A 20,450-nucleotide genomic window follows, 5' to 3' on the forward strand; every position below is an offset into this window, starting at 1 on the left:
AAAAGGAAAGGCATTTATAGGTGTGCCTGGCTCCTTCAGTGTCCCTCTATGACACTGAAATGCTGATCGCCCCCGATTTGCCGTCTCTAGTGCTGAGGCCGGGGCTGCTCTGCGTTGGGGCGCGCCCAGCCCCGCCAGCCCCTCGGGCGGCCGCGGGCCCCGCGCCGCGCTCTCTGCAGCAGAGCGCGGGTGCCGGGTGCGCAGCGCACCGGGAACGCCGCGGCCCGCAAGCCTGGCCCGAGCGGGCTCCCTCGCACAGAGCCCTCCCTCTGCACGGAGCAGCGGCACAAGTCTCCAATTAACTTCCCCCGTCCCGCTCCCTCGGTGAAAGCGGGCGGCTTCAGAGCTCCGTCCGACCGAGGGAAAGGGGCCGCAGACCCGCCCGTACCCCGCCCGTACCCCGCCCGTACCCCGCCCGTACCCCGCCCGTACCCCGCCTGTGCCCCGCCGGCCCCCGGCCCTCCCAGACGGGGCCACCCCGCGCTCCCCACCGGCTCCGCCGCGGCCCCGAGCTCCCCCGGCCCCGGCCCCGCCCCCGGCCCCGCGCGCTGCCCGCCGCCCCGGCCGCTCGGCGATTGGCGGGCGCGGCGGGCGGCAGCCAATGGGCGCGGCGGAGCGCGGCCGGCGCCGTCCCGGGCGCGGGGGGCCGAGCCCCATTAGGCGGGGGCGGGCCGGAGCTGGGGCAGTCGCGGCGGGGCGGCCGAGCGGCTCCGGGCGGTCCCCTGCGCGGCGCTGCCGGAGATGCGCGTCTCCCGCCGGCGCTGACTCTGCGGGACAGAGCCGGGTGTCCGCCTCCCCCGTCGTCCGTGTGACGGACCACACTGCCTCCCGGGAATACGTCGCCGTGGTCCGGCCGCGCTGCGGGGAGGGTAAGTGGTGGCTCCCCGGAGGGACGACTGACGGGCAGCCTGCGGCGGAACGCCCGGCGGGTTCGGCGGAGCGCCGTCCGCAGCCGGCTCCGTGCCGCTGGCGGCGGAGCGCTTCCCACGGTGCGGCGGGGGTCCTGCGCCCTGCCCGGGGCTTGCATCGCCAGGGCGCGCCGGTGAGGAGCCGCCCGAGCCCGGACCGGCGCTCGTCCGCGCCGCTGGCGCTGCGCCGTCCTGCGCGGAGTTGTCGGACGGGGCTGCGGGCTCGGCGGAGCGGGGACGGCGGTGGGGGCGCAGGGCGTCCCGCCGAGCCCGCGGCGGCTGCCGGGAGAGGTGTCGCGGCGCCGCCGCCGTGCCGGCTCGGTGCGCCCGGCGGAGCCAGCGGCGCGCCGCGGTCGCCGGGCTGAGTGAGGGTCCAGATGCGGGAGCTCAGCTGTTGCCTGTCAGTGCGTGACAACTGGCCCTTTGCAGGCAGCCTCCGCCCTCTCCCTCATCCGGAGCGAAGCGTCCGCCTCTGGGCACCCTCCTGCCCCGAGCGGGGACCCTGGCGGGGTGGGAGCCTCGGTCTGCCGTGCCGGCGACATCATCCGTGCTGCCCGCTTTTTCTGCGGGGTAATCTCCGCACCCACCCCTGCAGCCACGGACCCCGCCAAAGTATGTGTTTGTGCTTTCCCTTCTTAACGAGGAGAGCTCTGGACGGGCGATGGACCGGCCGTCAGTCCTTTCTCCCAGAATATTCATACCCACCGCGGGCTTTCAAACTCCGGCAGCCACCATTTATCAATGGGCCGGGCTGGGCTGAGGCCAGACGCCTTCGCTGTGGTCCGAGCCCGGGGCGGCTGGGTCTGGCCTTTGACAGCAGTCTCTCACTGTACCCCAGCGGGGGTGGCCCAGGAGGGCAGAATAAAGCACTCCCCAGTGCCAGTGTTTCCAAATGCCATCAGCCGGAGAGCGGGGAAACGCAGCGGGGGGGATTTTACAAGCTCGCTGAGAAATGTTTATACAGCGAAATTTAATGGTTAACAGTGTGTATTCTCAACACGCTAAAAACTAAAAACGGCATAAATAAATTACTGGCGAAATTCTGGCGAAAATTTCCTGTGATCATTGTTTAGCTGATAACTGAGATCTTAAAACTACATGTTTTGCATGGCAAACTCTAGAGTAAGTACTGAGATTTTTTTTATATATATATATGAGGTTTTTTCCCCTTTGGCTGTAGTTCTTAGTATTTCTAGTGGGAATTAAGGTAATTTGTACTATTTCTTTGCAAGGCAGGTATATCACAGTGGCCAGATTTTCATCGCACAATGTGAGTAGATCAGAATGAGCTTGGCCAGGGAATGGCAAGGGAAAGAGATGGAAGGAGCCCTTGCTCTGATGCAGTGACAGATCCTTTCATTTCTCCCTGCAGAACCCCGGATGAGCTGGGCTGGTGCAGTCCTGCCAACAGCACAGTTAATTGTGTCCTGTAAATCAAGGTCCATGGAGCTGCTCTCTTTCTGTACAACAAAAGGTTTTGTAATGAGTAAGCCCAGATCAGTCATATAAAAATTTTAACATCAACTGGGCAAGGTGTGTGTGTGTGTAAGGACCTTACAGGGTTAATAGCTAAACTATTAAGATTGGAGTCAGATGTGGGTAAAAGCAACAGGAGAGTCTGGTTTTTTCCTAATATCCTGTAGTATGATAACTCTGAAAAAGGTAATTGTTTAAAAAAAATCTGTTTCAATTTAAGATTTATTAAGCAAGGAGAAACTTACGTAAACATAAGAATCCCTTTCTTGTTTGGAAAGGCAAGAAATGGCTAGAAATGTCATCTGAACTTGAAGACTACAAACTATGTGTGGATTTTCATGCATATGTGCAAGAATGTTATTAATCTCATTTTCAGCTAGCTTATTCTATGTCTTAGGGGGACTGGGGTGTTTAGCTCAGGCCTTTGGCAAAATGGCTTCTGTGCTTTTAGGGTTTTTTTTCCCTAGCAAATGAGTTATTTCTAGCATTTAATAAGACTTTAAAATACAGGAGCAAGAGATAGCAAGTGCCTTCCAAAGAAGGAGAAATGGAGGGGGTGGGAGGGGGAGTCAAGTTTTACTTACATATGTTATAAGTTGGGAATGTAAATTTGTATATAAGGAGAAGATCTGAAGAATGACTTGGCACACTAATGACCTGGCTTTTTAAAACTTCAAGAGTTTGGTCTGTCTCCCCCTATGGTTATAATAAGACATTAAATGCATTTGACATATTTAATTAATTAGCATATGAAAATAGGGTGACTTTTACTTTGTCATTGTTTTCCCGGGAAACTTTTCTATGCTAATGAATGTCTACATTTTACAGAGTAATTTAAATGGCTTTGCTTCATATTATGCTTTGCAGATTGGTTTGACCCTTTCTAAATGCTGAAAGCCTTTGTATTGTAGCCTTCAAGTCCTTCCCCTTCGTCATACGAATCTTGCGTAATAAATGTTGTCAATTACTGCTATACACGGCTTCTAACAGAGCAGACTGAAAGTTGCTCTTAAATTTAAAGCCTCTATTTGCTCGCGTGCTGTGTCTTATGCATTCCAGAGTTAATTGGATGTGCAGTGATGAATTTCATTTAAAACAAACAAACAAGCTGGGTTGTGTTTCTGTTTTCTGTGACTACATTATCCTAAAGTAAAGAGATCCCTGCTCCTGGGGTGTAAAAGCATGCTCTGAAACATTACTTTTTATTTTTTAACAGTTGAGAAACATCATTTGTATTTCTGGGAAAACTGTTGCATGATACAATATTGCACTGACAATGCTGGATTGAGATGGGTCCTTAGTGACCAAGTGGCTTATATCAATATTCAGTTTACCCTCTTGTACTAAGGCTTAAGCTTCAGTTTGGCTAGCTCTGGGTTTTGCTTATGCTGTTTAAACAGAAGTAAACTTGAGGTTAGCTCTAGCCATTAGTATATGCTTGGTGTAAGCCATGCAAGCTTAGGTCCTGCTCCTGGAAATGTTTACAGAAATGAGTAGCTTTTACTTGTGTGCTTAAATTGTTTGGATTAGGAGTTGTATAATGGGAAGAACCAGCTTGGAAGGATACAGCACAGCCATTGCTCATCTTTTCCTCCTCCCACTTTATGACTGAAGAATGATGGGAAGAAACATGTTTTGCAAGTAATAGCACACTGAAGTCGTGGCATTTCTGGCAGAAATTCCCAGATAGACTATCAGATCAGTTTGCCAAAATTACATGCTTTTTTCAGAAACAGCTCTTTGGCTGCTGGTTCATTGACAAAGGATATTGCCAGCTACTGAAGAAAATTTCACAGGTGGTCTGCTACAACTCTTCCACTTTGTATTTTACTTACTTATAATATTCACAAAATACATTATGTATTTTTAGCAGAACTAAAAGAGCATTTGACTTCTCAGCATAAAGTGACAATACTCCTCAAGCACATTCTTGTGCAAGGAGGTTTTTTTTAAATGTACAAAATGAGTGAAGTGCTCATATATGGGAGGTAAGAGCCAACACAAACATTTTTAGTATTTTTAAAATGTCTGTAAATGACAGCTTTTTGCTAGTTTACCTTTTCTTGGAACACTGCTAGAAGGCTTCTTGAAAGTTCTTAAATATAGCCGTAAGGTTGGTGAGTTGCTTTTCAGGACCATTATGAACCTATCAAGCCCAGTGTTTTGCTAGCTAGTGAACCTGGGGTCAACAGTCTCTCAGGTAGGCCTTTCGTTTCCAGTGGATTACACATCAACAAATGCTGGAACTGTGTTATTTCAGTTGTTCTGTACCAAAGTCATGTACTCCTGTCTGAGGTCTGTGTTTGAAACATTGATTTATAGCACCTGATAGCTCTTGCTGTTCTGTCTTGTGTACTTCTCTCCTTCATTTTCTCTCTCCTCCCCACTGTTTCCTCCTTAATATGTAAGAGTGTTATGGAGTGTGCTTGTAGGTTTGTACTACAACAGATATAACACGTTTTATTCAGTTGCTCCCCTTTTATCTAAGGACAGATCCCACAGTTCGCAATAACTGTCTTTGACTTCAGTAAGAATTTTTTTAAACTGTTTCCAGTTACACGCAATATAAGCTTTGTGGAGTAGTTGCATGCCAAAAAAGAATTTTCAACTGCCATCCACATACTGAAATATAATTGCTTGCTTTTATTTAAAATTTTGTTTCCTGTGATGTTTTTGTAACCACCTTTTCGAGCTTGTTGCCTTCTAATCTTGCATCAAGTAACCTCAGACTTAATATTACATGATTCCAAAGTAGGCTTCTCTGTCGGCAGAATGCCAAATCCTGTGTAATGTCTGTGTTAATGTGGTGTATATGAAAACTGACTTCTCTGTGGATTGGAACACTGATTTGTATAATTGCAGCCAGCATGATTAAAAATCTGCATGTCAGTATCATGATGCTTATAATAAAACTTACAGACTTTTTTTAAAAAGGGGTGGTGTTAGTCCCTTAAATTTTCTTTGAGTCTTCATTGTCCAAACATATTAATTTCTGAGTGTGTTTGAGTGTTTAAAAAAGAAAACAAGAACATGTATGCAGTTACAAATACAATGCTGTAGGCCTTGGATTGTACTGATGGCAGGACTGCACCCTCTTGTTCTGCAGGAAAGCTGCATCTTCTCTCACTAGTCTTAAGACTGATATATAAGACTTGTCTCTGAATCTTTGAATGTGTCTAGAGAAATGCATCTATGCCTTTCCTTAAAGCACACATCCCTTCTGTGTTCCTGTGGTCCCTGCTGGAGCCATGTGAGCACCTCTGGCACTGGCGCTGTAATCATTCAGCTCTGCCCGTTTTGCTGTCGCTGATCTCGTCTGTAGCCAAGTGCTCCAGTGGTGGTGCTGCCTCAGCAGGAGCTCTGCCGGGGCACCTGGCACTCTTGCTCAACCCGTTGAGAGCTTGGGCTTGTCGGACACTGCCCTCACCCATGGCCCATTTCAGTAGCAATAACCGTGGCACAAATTAAAGCCACCTGGAGCTTTCAGATGTGGATCAACTTGTCTAAAAGCAGTAAAACCTGACTTGTTTTCAAGTATGTTAAAAACTATGTTGTGCATGATTAGTGAAGATTATTTTTTTAAGGAACTCTTTTTGTAATCAAGCGTTAATCACCTAGAAGTTCAGAAGTGTTTATGTAAAGAAATTGCATGTGTTTGTGTGCATAGTTTAGGATTAATACATTTTTACTTTGTTTCAGAATCTTTACAGGAATTGGTATTTTCATATAAAAATAAAAGCTTCACATGCTGAGATGACTAGTCAAAATATGAATATTTATATACTTTCAAATGAATTTTATGGAGGCGCTAAAGAAATGTCTGAACCTTGCACATTTGCATCTCTATATACAGACTGCTAAATAAATTATGCTAGGTCTAGAACCTGACTGCAGATGTCTTTTGTAAAAGTATACATATGGCTTTCTGAGAGCTTTGAACTGTTTCCTCATGCTTTGCTCATCAGAAAGATGGTATGGATAACTTCATTGTGAGAGGGCATTTTTCCAGTCTTGTTTGCAAAGCATAGTGGATCTGTGTGGTAAACATTGAGTTTTCATTCATCCTGGGGCTGAAATGAGCTCATTCTGTACATATGGAATATGAGAAAAATATATACAAAGGATATGTTTATATTTAATAAAATCAATAGTATAAAGCAAGTGCAAAGAAACTTACAAGCCTAAACAGCTTGGCAGGCCCATAGCCAGCGAATGTCTTAGAGTACTGCCAAACATGTAGAAAGCAGACCAGGCTTTCATCTGTTATGAGGTACCAAAACCCTTCAGCCTTATGAGGATGTTGTTTACCCAGGATGCAGCTGTGTTCTGTTCTCTCAGCAGCTCTGAGTAGGTTTGGATTTCAGCAGGTAGCTGCTAGGCAGTACCACTACTATTCAGGAGAAATGTGAATGCCTAAAAAACCAAGCAGTTGTGTTGCAGCAGCCCTCCACAGACAGATCCCAGAAAGTGGGTCCCTTTTTACAGGGTATTGGCCTCTCCTTGGGAGGATCTGGGGAAGGAAGCAGTGTACCAGAGTAAATTTGGAGAGAATGTCTGCAGGGTGAGAGGGAGGCCTATGTATTGCTATTGTGTTCAACCACAAGTTACCAAAAAGCTGTAGAAGCACTCTCAGCAAAGGATGCTGTAGATTACTGAGCTCAATGGTTTCTTTAGCTGTTTGGGAATCCAGTAAATGTCAAGCTTTACACCCAACCTTTCATTCAGCCCATCTGCTTGGACAGTATTTGCAGGGGATTTCAGGTGGTGTGAAGCTGAAGTTCAGTGGTCCAGGCTAATACCCCATTTTGTTCTCAATATATGATTTTGCAGTTATATAAAACTGTTATTTCATGCAAGAACAGCTTGCATGTTTTTGGAGTAGCTGTTAATATACTGAAATTGAACAGTGCATGTATTTGATTGAACTGAAGTGACCACAGTGACAAACAGACACCTATTTCATTGCTGCAGTTTTATTGCTTTTTAGATTTCTTTGCACCCTCGACACTCAGAGCTCTATTATCTAGTTCTCAATCTGCCACCTTTTAGGTTGTAATTTTGGAAGATTGCTTTTTTAATATTTCCTTGTCTGTCTTGTGTGGTGCTGTGGCTATTCATAAACATTTCTGACTATTAGTGCATGTCTTATTAGCCTGGAGCTGATGCTGTCAAGATTTTATGATGGCTCTTTCACAAAGGTATACTTGGTGGCTTTATTCTAGGAGCTGGGGTGATACCAGGTTCCTGTTCATTTAAGACTTCTTTTTGTTTGGTGTTTTTTTTTGGTTTTTTTTTTTTTTTTACTTTGATGCATAAGTCAGTCAACATCTAAATGCTAAGCGCAAAACAAAGTTGCATATTCAAGGACATATCTTGGATCTCTTTCCACCTTCTGAGGGCCCCTGGAAGGAGACTTACACTTTGAAAGAGCATGTCTCATGAAGATCAGCAGGTACACTTTCAATTATGCAACATTTTTTTCTGCAGATAGAAGTCATCCTCCTTTGTGCAATTCTCTGCATTTACCTTTAGTTGCATATACTGAATCAGCTGATGATATCTAACTCAATTTTGAATAGATAATCTAGACTTATTTTTTAAGGGAAACTGTTGGAACATTGTCCTGCTGGAGTGATGGGGGAGTGACTTAAAATCTGCTGTGTGAATTGTGACAGGGATTGTGCACAAGTGGGGAGAGAAGCATTTCCAAACAGTTACAGTAATATTCTGTCAGTGTTGGACTCTGAATAAATATGAATTACTTCAATCTTGCGTTTCTGTGGTATATAAAACAATGAATTAAGTCTGTATTCCCTCTGTAAAGTACTCAAGCTGTTTCCCTTGCACTGTCACATAGTTGTGCAGGCATACCTCAAATGGAGATATAGAGATAGTCTGAAAATATTTAAGGCTTTTTTGTTTTAAGTGAGCTTCCCAAATCAGCCCAATCAGTACAGAACAGTACAAGGATTATGTTTGTGCACAGTGGGGTGGTGAAAGAGGAGCTTCCTAACCTATGCTCCTGCCAAGAAAAAAAAAAAAAAAAAAAAAAAAAAAAAAAAAAAAAAAAAAAAAAAAAAAACCCAAAAAAACAAACCACCATAAATTGTAAAGCTGTAGCTTCTGTTCAGCTATACCTCCAAACCATGAAGTGATTTTGTCACCTATGTCACATATAGGACTTTATCTGACTTGAATTCCAGTCTCAAGTGTTACTCTGTCTAACCACTGTAATATTAGTTGTCCAGATGATCCTGAAGAGTTTTGGAAGCTCATCGTCTTGGGCGTAAATGATCATTGGGCAGTGTTTCTCGTGATGCAAATAGGTCAGATCTCCACTTTCGAGGAATGGAAAGTCTGTGTCTTCCACAAACAAAATGGTGTGCTCCTCATTTTGTAGAATAACTGTAGGAAAATATAAATCAATGATGTCTGTCTGGAAAAAAAAAAAGCAATAGTTTTCTCTAAACCTTTTTTGGTTTTTTGGAAGCCTGTTTACTGACTGGGCTTCTGACTTAGTAAAATCGTCCCCAGTTGTTTTTTTTTAAACCTGGGTGAGCTGCAAGTTTTCTTCTTCCCCACCCCCAGCTAGAGCCTCTTTGCCTGCCTTTGCTTGTGTACTCTATCGGTTTCACAGTTCATATACTTGTGTTTTTTTTAAATCTCCCCCTGCACTCTGGTGGGAAACATGTCTGCTGTTTCCTTTCAAGCACACAAGGCTTGATTCTCCTCTCACAATGGCATAAATTGTGAAGAACTCCACTTGAAATCAATGGAAGTAAAGACATGTAAAATGGGGTGAGAGAAGAGCCCAGCCTCTGGTTTCTATTTTTAAGTGAGTCTGGTTAACCTAAAATTGTTCAATGTGCCTCTGTGACTTTAGTTTGGAGATATCAGTTACTATGCTTGTTACTTTTTGTACATAATGTTTCATTTTCATATATAATACATCACAGCTAGTAGCCTTAATCAGGATGCACATGTCTTTAATTTAATACCTTGGTTCTACTACGTCAATTTTGGTACATAATAAGTAATATATATGGTAAAGTACTTACCTTACTAGAGTCAGATCCTACAAAAAGTCTGGGGTATAGCTGTATTCCTGTGCAGGCCCCAAAGGAAAGGAGACTGGATTGGCTCTGTCTTTACAACTCTAAACTTTCTTTGTGGTTTTCTCTTCCTTCAGTAGTTCTAATCTGGGAATCTTGTTCTTCATTTATCCAGGTTCAAAAGACTGATTCTATATAAACAATACTTTCCCAGTTGCTGTTGTTTTTCCTGTGCTTGTGAAGTGTTGAGCTCCCTTCTTATGTTTTGTGCATGCTTGAGAGCATATTATAACTTAAAATTTTCTCTGAACAGTGAAGTATTTTGCAAGAAACCTGGAATATCCACACAAGATTTTTTCTATTGCCCAAGTTTTGGTGGTTGTTCACATTTGTTTATTTTTTGGCAATGGATTATGGTCCTTAATTACCATCAGTAGTCAAATAACTGAATGAGATTATACAGCAGTGCTGTAAAAACTGTTCATGGTAGCTGTGATCGGTACATGTGTGGATATCTTTGAGAACAGTCACCTCATTCATTAACCAGTGCAACAGACTCCAACTTTACCTCTATTTAGTTTTTGAAATTAATGCAACCTTCTCTACCTAACTGAAACATTTCTTTGACTGCCTCTTTCTATAGTTTAAAAAATGCCCGTGAAATAGTTGGGTCTTGTAATGTATTCAGACTTAGAGTAAATTTATTGGCGTATTTGAATTTTTGTTTTCTGCTTGAATAGCAAATCACAGGTGTCCACATGAGAGTCTCTTTAAATCTGGAGTAGACTTAGTCTGTCCCTTAAAATTTATCTCCAGTTTTATTATGATGAGGGTAAAAAACCTGTGGTGTTTACCTGTTTAGTCACTGAGCTTTCCCCTTTCATTTTAGTTCACCAGCCCCCCAAAAAGTCAAGAAGTTGCCTAGCTAGTCATTTGGTGGCCTTAGGTATCAGGGACAGCAGATGTCACAGAAGTTTGCTGTGCTGCCCTGGGTTGGAGTAATGCAGATCTCAACATTCAGTGTGGCTTACAAGGGTTGTGGAACTGGCTTCTGACCCCTTGACTACAGTTACTAATTCCAGTAGTGAATTCTTCCTTGTCCCTGATAGGTTTTGCATGACTTATCACAGGAAAAAGGGTTTACCATCGTAAGTTCATGGTAGCGTTAACTATGGCTTTTTTGGCGTGTAGATGTCAGACAGTGAGGCAGAGCCCAAGAAGTGGTGTTAAACTGCTGCTGTGAACTGCTGTGGTCATGAGCAGAGCTGCTCGTCTACAACTGATGTGAGGAGTGGTGGGGGCAGAGAAAAGTGTTTGATAGGGATGCGTGTGCTTGTCAGTTCAATATGCCCTTCCTAGCTGGAAACTGGATACTTCTCAGCTCTGTTAGATAGAGCTGTCCGTGTTGTGGAGTAGGGAACTGACAGCCTTCCAAGAGCAGAGATGTGCAGGTGATCTTCCTTGAGGAGGGCTTTAGTCATGCTCATTCTTATAGCTCATTCTGTCTTACCATTTTGGGGGCATTTTAAAGCTCTTCTGAAAGTTACAATTGTGGAGGCTGCAGTGAATGTCTGGAACAGCAACTACTTTTGGTAGTGTTTTCAAGGCATAAGGTCTGGTGTACATAAGTGGGTTTTGGGTACAAGGAAAACAAAAGGTGATGTGGTTATAAAATAAGACTCTGTAGGAAAATTAGTCTTTAATACAGATTGGTATATACAGCAAGCTTGCAGAAAGACTGAAATCTTAGGAAGTACCTTATCAGGTTTATGGATGAAGCGACTTCTATTGGAAAAGATAAGGGAATAGAAGAGCATGCTTCTGGCTCTGTCATTAGTTGTAGTGGTTAACAACAAATCAAAGTTAATACCATATAATCAAGTTGATGACTTAAAGGCTCTGAAGAAACTTAAGACTTTCTGCCTGTTGTGAAACTGGTGATGTAAGACTTGACCTCAAGAAATGGAGATGGTTTTGGGGATTCAGCTTGAATCTGTTTGTAGGTACTTTTGAAGTGTTGTCACCACAAAATATGGAGCTGATGGTGCAATGCCTCTGCAAGATAGAAGTCTGTTCTGGAAGCAGCAATAAGCCGAGGGTAAATCTTAGATATCAGTCCATCTTGTAAATAATTCCAGAGCCATTTGCTTGCAGTCTTGATTTGTATGTAAGTATGCTAAAAGCTATGTCTACTGTATAGTTCACTACCTATTCCAGCCATCTATAAAATCTATCTATTTTCACAGAGAAGCTTTGTGACAAGAGGCCTCAGATGGATGCTTGGCACCCATATCTTTTATGGCAAAAGCAAAAATGTATGGGATCAGAAGTCTAAGTAGATTAATCCTTCTATTCAGTTACAGGTCCATGTCATGATATACAGGATAAGAAAGTGTTTAAAGCTCTTTAAGAATATTCATGTGTTAAGGACAAAAGTGTATGTGGTGGGGAAGTATAGCAGTATTTTAAAAAATGCCAGCAGGCTCTTTGTTTTTATCTGTGTCCTGTTTAAGGGAAGTAAAAATGACTAAAAATTGGTATGCTGTGGAAGGGTGCATAGAAAATATATATTTCTTGACATACTTCCAAAAGTACTATTTAAAGACAGTTTTGTAACATTGGTGTCTTAGCAGCATTCTGGTAGCCTCAGTTTTCTTTCCCGTGGAACAGTTCCAGCTCTCACTTTCAAATTAGCCTGTTTTGTGATACCTTATGAAACAAAGTAAATATCAGGAGGACACGCTGCAACACTTACGTCTAAATTTGACCACAGCATACACACAGCTTGATACAGCTATGAATTTTGTCCTTAAGAAACATTTTGGAAAACGCCTGATCATGTGTGTGCATGCTGCACCTGTACCACCATGGATACACACCAGGCACACCTATGTAAGGAAGCCTGAGATCCACATCTCGAAAGCTGAAATGTTTGTGTAGCTGTTAGGTCAACACTGAGAGGTGCTTTACCAGGCTGGAGGGCAGAGCATACCAACCTGAGGTCTACATGCTTATCAAATCAGTGCTGTGACAGCTTTCTGCAGGACAAATGCTTGAGAAAAGTCACCTTGAAAATGTATAGATGAAATGTGTGCAGAATTAATGTACAGTCCTGGACAGTTTCACTTAAATGCTAAAGTATGGAGCTTGGGTTCTAACTACACTTCTGGCTCTGCAAAGAAAACCAGACTGGTGTGATACTGCCTGCCTCACCTCTCTTGCAGCTGGTGACTCCAGGGAAATGTAGGGTGTTGCAACTGGGAGGGTGGCAACCAAGGTTGGTCAGGCAAACACCAAGAACAGTCTCAGAGATGGCAGAAGATGCAATAGTTAACTGGTGGGGTATGGAAAGCTCAGGCATTGATTTTAGGGCTCTGGCTGCTATTGATGTCCAGTGTGGGCCTTGCAGTTTTGGTGGAAAAAAGACCATGTGCTGTTATCTCCTTGCCAATGGGATGTGCAGTGGAATTGCAACCATGGAGTTGGTGTGACTTGTGGTGGTGGCCTAATGAAGAGCTGAACAAAAAGTTGATGAATTGTCATAGAATGATTTGGGTTGGGAGGGACCTTAAAAATCATCTAGATCCAACCCCCTGCCATGGGGCAGGGACATCTCCCACTAGACTACTCCAACCAGGCCTGGAACACTTCTGGGGATGAGGCATCCACAGCTTTTCTGGACAACTTGTTCTCCTGTCTCATTAACTTCACAATAATGGCTTTCTTCCTAATACTTAATCTAAAGCTACACTTGTTTATTACAAATCCAGTACCCCCTGTCGTATCACTGCATATCCTTGTAGAAAGTCCCTTCCAGCTTTCTTGAGACACTGGAAGGTGCTATAAGGTTTTCTTCAAGGCTTCTCTATCCTAGGCTGAATGACACCGACGCTCTCAGCCTGTCTTTATAGAAGAGGGGCTCCAGCCCCTCATCTTCCTGGCCTTCCTCTGGACTCTCTCCAATAGGTCTATGCCCTTCAGGGCTGAGAACCCCAGAGCTGGATGCAGTATCCCAGATGGGTCTCACCAGAGTGGTGTAAAGGGGCAGAATCCCCTCCCTTGCCCTGCTGCCCACGCTGCTTTCGTGCAGCCCAGGACACTGTTGGCTTTCTGGGCTGTGAGTGCCCATTGCCAGGTCATTTCGAGCTTCTCAGCACGCCCAAGGCCTTCAGGCCTGCTCTCAGTCCACTCTCCGCCCAGCCTGTGCTTGTGCTTGGGATTGCCCTGACCCAGGACCTTGCACTTGGCCTTGTGGAACTTCATGAGGTTTGCACAGGCCTGCCCTTCGATCCTGAGGGTCCCTCTGGGTGTCATCCCTTCCCTCCACACGCTGACCACAGCACACAGCTTGGTGTGGGCAGCAGACCTGCTGAGGGGCCCTCGATGGCAGTGTCCGTGTCCCTGACAGAGATGCCGGTCCCAGCACTGACCCCTGAGCAGGGTTGGCTGGAGCCCGCCCCGTTCCGTCCCGGCCCGTCCCGCTCCTCTCCTCAGCGCGGGGCGGCGCCGACACCGGCACCCACCGGCGGCTGTGCCCCGCCCGCGCCCGCCAGGGGGCGCCCGTGCGCCGGCCCGGCTGATCCCGGCGCCGATCCCGGAGCCGTGCCCGGCTGATCCCGGCGCCGATCCCGGAGCCGTGCCCGGCTGCTCCCGGCGCCGATCCCCGAGCCGTGCCCGGCTGCTCCCGGCGCTGATCCCGGCGCTGATCCCGGAGCCGTGCCCGGCTGATCCCGGAGCCGTGCCCGGCTGCTCCCGGCGCTGATCCCGGCGCTGATCCCGGAGCCGTGCCCGGCTGATCCCGGAGCCGTGCCCGGTTGATCCCGGCGCTGATCCCGGCGCTGATCCCGGAGCCGTGCCCGGCTGATCCCGGCGCTGATCCCGGCGCCGATCCCGGAGCCGTGCCCGGCTGATCCCGGCGCTGATCCCGGAGCCGTGCCCGGCTGATCCCGGCGCTGATCCGGAGCCGTGCCCGGCTGATCCCGGCACTGATCCCGGAGCCGTGCCCGGCTGATCCCGGTAGATGATGCTGAGTAGCACTGCCGGGTGCGGGTAAAGGAGATGGCTTGCGCTTTTCTCCTTGTGCTTGTGGCACTGGGAGCGCATCTGCTTAGCCGTTTTTTCAAGGCTGGAGATATTTCAAGGTCTGGTTTACAGTGACACCAAAAGCAAAGATTTTTACTTTCTCTCAAGTTACTTTCTATGAGCGATGTTTTAATGGTTTTGAAGGACAGAGAGCAACTTGTCCATGCAGAAAACACCCAGAGAACTGGCTATTTTCTCTATTCCTCGGCTTGCTTTGTCTCTGTTAATTTGCCAGTGTTCAAAATTATAATGAAACCTAAAGGAGAAAGGAACAAGCCTGAAGGTGCCAGCCCATATGGTACAAGATCTGCATAGACGTTCATCTTTTGGCATGACATCTTGCTTCATGTTTTCTATGGCAAGGAGATGGATGTGACTTTTTAGGTAGAGCTGGAGAACAGGGACGTAGCTGGCTGGAGGGTAGGGCAGGAGCCTGTCGGGCTGTGGCGCTCCGTGCTTGCAGAGTGAGCTCTCCCTCAGCAGGTTTTCCTCCCCAGAGGAGCCTCTGGCAGCACAGGGATGTGTTGCCTGTTGTGGTGCAGCTCCCTAAGTGTGCAAGTGGTCTGAGCACGTAGGTGGAGGCAGGAGCCTTCTCACAGCCACTCCACGAACACCAAAACAACAGAAGAAATCCAAGCACTTTGATGTGGTTCTCTAGGCCCCTGGTAAGCTGTCCAGACTAGTTTAACCAGGCCTAGAGGCAGAAGAGGTAGGAAGAAATGGGCTCTGCTGAATAGCCAAAGAAGCACTTCCTTATCAGCCTCATTCCTGGGGAGCTTTTGCGCTGAAGTGAGCCTGTCCCGAAGGTGCAGGAGCAAGATAGGCCTGCCCGAGACTGAAGGAGAAATGTGTTTTCTTATTACTGTGAGGAGGCCATCCAGGGTCAGCAACTCTTGGTTCTGTTTTTGAAGGAAGGAGGGACAGGTGCTAAATTCAAGTCTGCAGAGTAATCCTGCTTGCGATGCAGGCTGTGACTGCCACCACATCCCACTAATGGCCTTGGAAGGAAAAAGGGCACCTCAGGAGGTCACTGAGACTTCAGATGGACTGAGTCTTCAAACAAGAGTGTCCATATCTTTCCATGGATGCAGGATGACCATCAAATAAGGAAGGGATGTGACTCATCTGGCAAACAAGAAAGCCTGTGCAGTCTGCAGCCAGATTTGTGGATCAAAGCTGTCAAGCACCCTGAGCTGTGTGTGGTGAGCTCCTCCACCTCAATTAAGCTAGTTAACAGCAGAAGAATGGGTGAAATATTCAGTACTGAGAATTTTTTCTGCAGAAAAGAAATGAGGAGGAATTGCTGGCACTGCAGAACTTGGGCATCTGGCCAACTTGACCAAAATATTCTTAAAAAATAAGATGGTAGTCTCTCAAAATTTTAGATTTGAGATGTTTTCAGCTAAGTCCTTGTTAACATTATCCTGCTAACATGAAGAGTTCGTAGCTTTATAGACTTTCTGATGGGGCTGTGAGACAGAGGTGCTAATAGTGAATCACCTGAATGGCAGGTGTTGAAGCCATTCTCAAATAGACCAGAAGGCTTTTTTTTTTTTTTTTTTTTCCCTCTAATCTTCTACAAATACTGATTAGTGCTACAACAAACAAGACCTGTCTCCTTTTGTACACATCTTCCCACAGGAAAAAGAAAACATTCTGTCAGGAGTGGTGGGTTTTTTTCTTTTTTTTTTTTTTTTTTTTTTTTTTTTTTTTTTTTTTTTTTTTTTTTTGATACCTTGATTTCAGTCTTGGGAAAGGAAACCCTTGGTGGTAAATAATTGCATTAGGAACGAGCAGGATTGGCTTAAATGAAAGTGCCTTGTTCAGCAATTCATTACTTAATTGTACAATGGACTTTCTCAGCACTGCTTCCTGGTATTCAGCTCTGATACCTGTAAACAATTAGCATTCTTCCACATGGCACACAAGCACTTGACCAGTGTTTAACAGGATATTTGTGTGTGGCAGCAGTTTAATCTCCTTAAGGAATCTTCCTGTACTCCTTCTGCCTTTCTCTTTCATGGTCTTTCCTCTCAGTTACTGAAGTATTCGATTTATATGCAGATTCTAAATACAGCTGTTCATATGTGATGCTATCTTCTCTGTCCTAAGAGCTGTAATTGCACAAAAAAAAGGTCAGATTTTAATTGTATACCTCTGGTAGTCCTCTAGACGCTAATGTTCACACCTGCTTTTCAGCTTGTTTTAGGAATAAGCTGCTGATGGGAACATGACGTTCCCCTTTTTCATATTGGAAAAAATTAAGTGGTACCTGGGACTTCTGTGAGGTTCCTTTTATTGCAGTCCTCCTCTTGGGTTTGAACTGATTACAATGCTAGTTGCCTCTTGACTGGCCAAAAGCACAATACGTGGAAGCAAGAATTACTATGAAATGTGCATTACCCACTATGTAGCTTGGCCATTGGGAGACATGGAGTTAGACCTGTCGTGCTGAACCTCTTAGAAGGTGTTAAAATGGATTGAAAATCAACATATAACGAAAGACTCTTAGAGGTACATTTCTGAATCACAGGACTTACTGATATGGAATACATAGAAATGAGCAAAGTCTGGGAATTACTTGTTAGCCAGTGGTGTAGGTAAGTAAAAACAACCCCCAACTGAACAGTAAAGTGATTGACTCCTATGTGCTTCTACAAAATGGAAGGTGTCCTAAACAACAGCTTTGAGTGAAGCATTGCCCAGCCTGGTGCTAGTTTTACTGTCTGATGATGAGACCTGAAAATTGCCATAGAAAAGTTCTCTGTGCTGCAGTACTGCTTTGAAAAAGAACCAAGCCTCAAATTTTTGAATGTTGTTGCATTAGCTTCTAGTTTTTGTCAGATAATGCACAGCCTGAATGACATGTTTTAAAAAGAGGAACTTTTAAAAATGTTTTGAAGTAATAGAAACAGTGTAGTGGTATCAGATACCAGTCCTTTGAACATCAGCTGCATTTGAAGCACTTTTTAATGTGTGATGCTTGTAATTCTCTTGGTCTCCAGCAACCTGTGCAAGAAACTGACTTCAAGGATCAAAGTTATCTATATTTTACACCAAAAGATTGTGAATAGCAACTAGCTAGCAATTTACCCATCAACAAGTATTTATTTGTCAATAAAGAACTTCAGAACAAGGGAGAAATGGATCTAGCTCTTTTTTTAGCAGCTTTTTTTTTTTTCTTGTAATGACTAAGGTTTCTTAAGAACTGTGCTTTGCATTTAAAAGTAGAGATACTTTTATTTGGAACTTGGAATATGTAAGTCTTACTTCAAGTGCTACCAGTATGTTTTGTCTGACTGACCATTTCTTATTAATTAAAAAGCTAGAAGTAGATTGGGTTGATAAGGCATAACCCTGAAGCTGCTTCCTGTACATGATCCGTAGTGTTTTTTAAATTCTTTTCTTATCACATTCTAATCATGTCTGGCATCATGACACATGCCTTCAGGGGGTGACAGGCTGTGGTCCTGTGGGATTTTTGTTTAAGTCTTCTAGGGTAAATTTTAGGAAGTTTCTATTGACTAGGTAAGACTTTCAACTTGTGGATGATATGCTGTCTGTACCCTGGCATGTAAAGACTAGTACAGGAATACAAAACACTGACATCACAGGCAACAGTCTGAAGTTGATATTCCACAGATCAATGTTTGTTCTGTGACCAGAGCAAGCTAAGATCTGGCAGGATTGTTAGCTCAAGGAAAGCCTAGTGAAGTAAGTAAAATTCTCAGTGTTGCTTCAGTCTTTAAAAATCCCTCTAAAAGGTAGACAGCTCTTGCCCTTCACTGAAGCCTGAACTAAATATCAAAGAAATTTCTTGACATAAGACCAAATGCACTGAAAAACAAGTGCAGGGTGGTTTTGTTTTTTGTGGAAGCTCAAGTAAATTCACTGAAGGGCTGATGTTTCATCAGTGAGTACTGCTGGTTGCTGTCTTCACACAGCACCTCTTTGGATCACAAAACCATTCTTTTAATGAAAACCTGAAATATCTCTTATCCCTTACTGTAGAATGTATAGCTCTGGTGCCACTAGCTGTGTGGGTTGGTTTGTTTTAATAGGACTGAATTCATTTGATGGACCTAGTTTGTGAGCTTCTTCTGTAAAGCCACCTTGTGGTGCATCAGGGAAGCATCTGAACAAAATGCTTTAAAGAAGTATGTAGTATTGCTAGAGAACCCATCTCATAAAGCAAAATGAAGATCTAAAACACTGAAAAACACCATCCTCTGTAGCATGTCCACCTCACAGTTTCTTAACTCTTCTAAGCTGATGTTTCATGGAGGCAACTCTTGGGCAAATTCATCCCGTATAAAAATAATCAGTTAACAATTCTGTACTGCTGCTGCCAAGTCTTTGGAAACGTCTCTGTTCAGACTAAAACAATGTTTAATCAACCATCAACACAAACAAGGCAAAAAATCCACTTAAAAAAGGTAAGGCAAAAGGTCACTTTAAAAAAATCCATTTTTTTCCTGAAGTGTTCATACTCAATTTAGAATTAATGCTTAAGCTGTATCTGTTTATCTGACTTGGTTTTGGCTTGTTCAAGAATATGTTACTGCACTTTTGCTATGGAATACCTTAAATTGTTGGAATAGAGTGACATCTGGCAAGTATTGATTACTTTGGCAGATTTACACAAGATTATGTTTATTCCATCAAAAGCAGATTTTTTCATCTATACTTTAAATTTTAAAGAATGAAGACTGTCAAGTTATTTGTTTTTATCAGTAGAGTCTGTCAGGAGGACATTTAGAAAATTAAACTTCTTATATAACAAGTCTAATTTCCATTTAAGGTATTGCATATGTTACATCCTGCTACTGGTTAACTTGGTCCATGCGTGGGTCTACTCTTCTCCCACTCAGTGTCTTGAGTCCTTGATGATTAGAGTGGTGAATACAGAAGGAAAATTGTACTCAGGGGAGCACAGGAAGAATGCAAGAGGTAAAAAATCTGGAGAGACAGAGAAAAGAAAGTAATTACCATATCTCTTTTTCAAACAGTTCCTCCTTTCATTTGAATAGTAAGAAGCTTATAGTGGCCCACTACAGCTGGTAATGAAATGGCAGTATAACTCTGACCTGAGTGGGTGTTATTCACTTCAAAGGATAACTTAAGTAGGGTGTAGTACTCATCAGGAGACAAAGTTATTGTGTGAACAGTGCATGCACATCTCTACCACCTACTAGTTTGCTTAGGAAAGCAAATACAAGGACATCATGCTCCAAAATGTTAAAAATTCGTTTTAATGGTGAATGAAAGTGCTGTAGTGCTTCAAGTGCAAAGCACCTCACCAAACTAAACTAGCCACCACATTGGTTGGGAGAGTTTAATCACAGTTGTAAAACATCAGTCTTCACACCCATAGACCACTGGAAAACTCAGGATTGGACACTTAGATTTACTTTATCATTCATTGTCATAAATTATTTGTGTCAGCTCAAATGAATGTAAATCCTGTGAGAGAACTGGTGTAGTTACTGTGTTACCCATGTAGGAGAGAATACAGGTGTATAATTTTCTAAAGTCATTCCGGTTGGAAACAACCTTCAAAGGTCAGTTAATATAATCTTCTCTCAAAGCAGGGTCAGATGAATTCAGACCACACTGTATCAATGCAGTATGCAGCAGGTCTCTTAATAAATAAACCAGTATTTCTGTGAATTGTATCTTCATAAATTAGAATGCCTTTAGTAAATCACAGGTTCCAACTGGAAGAATGGGAATAACAGAAAAATGCAGGTTTTTTCCTGTGTGCACAGTTACTCTTTGAAGCTGCAGTACTGCATCATGATCACTTGCAGACTATGTTGACCTGTTTGACTGGCTTCCTGCATTCTTGGATGCCTGGTTGATGAAGTAGCTGGCTTCAGGGTGACTTAATGGCACTTGAGTTACTATATCCTCCAGTGCTATTAGATGGGAT

General features: G+C 44.2%; 1 protein-coding gene across 1 annotated transcript in view; it reads left to right on the forward strand.

The window, feature by feature from the left end:
- The first annotated feature begins 676 nt into the window (after positions 1-676).
- The window catches only part of PRICKLE1 (prickle planar cell polarity protein 1), a 68,049-nt gene continuing 48,275 nt past the window's right edge, over positions 677-20,450 (forward strand). Inside the window, exon 1 of the mRNA XM_063396617.1 lies at positions 677-869. The gene's annotated coding sequence lies outside the window, so the exon portion shown is untranslated. The remainder of the gene's footprint in view (positions 870-20,450) is intronic.

The sequence above is a fragment of the Prinia subflava genome, chromosome 4 (assembly GCF_021018805.1).
Source record: "Prinia subflava isolate CZ2003 ecotype Zambia chromosome 4, Cam_Psub_1.2, whole genome shotgun sequence".
Classification (NCBI taxonomy): domain Eukaryota; kingdom Metazoa; phylum Chordata; class Aves; order Passeriformes; family Cisticolidae; genus Prinia; species Prinia subflava.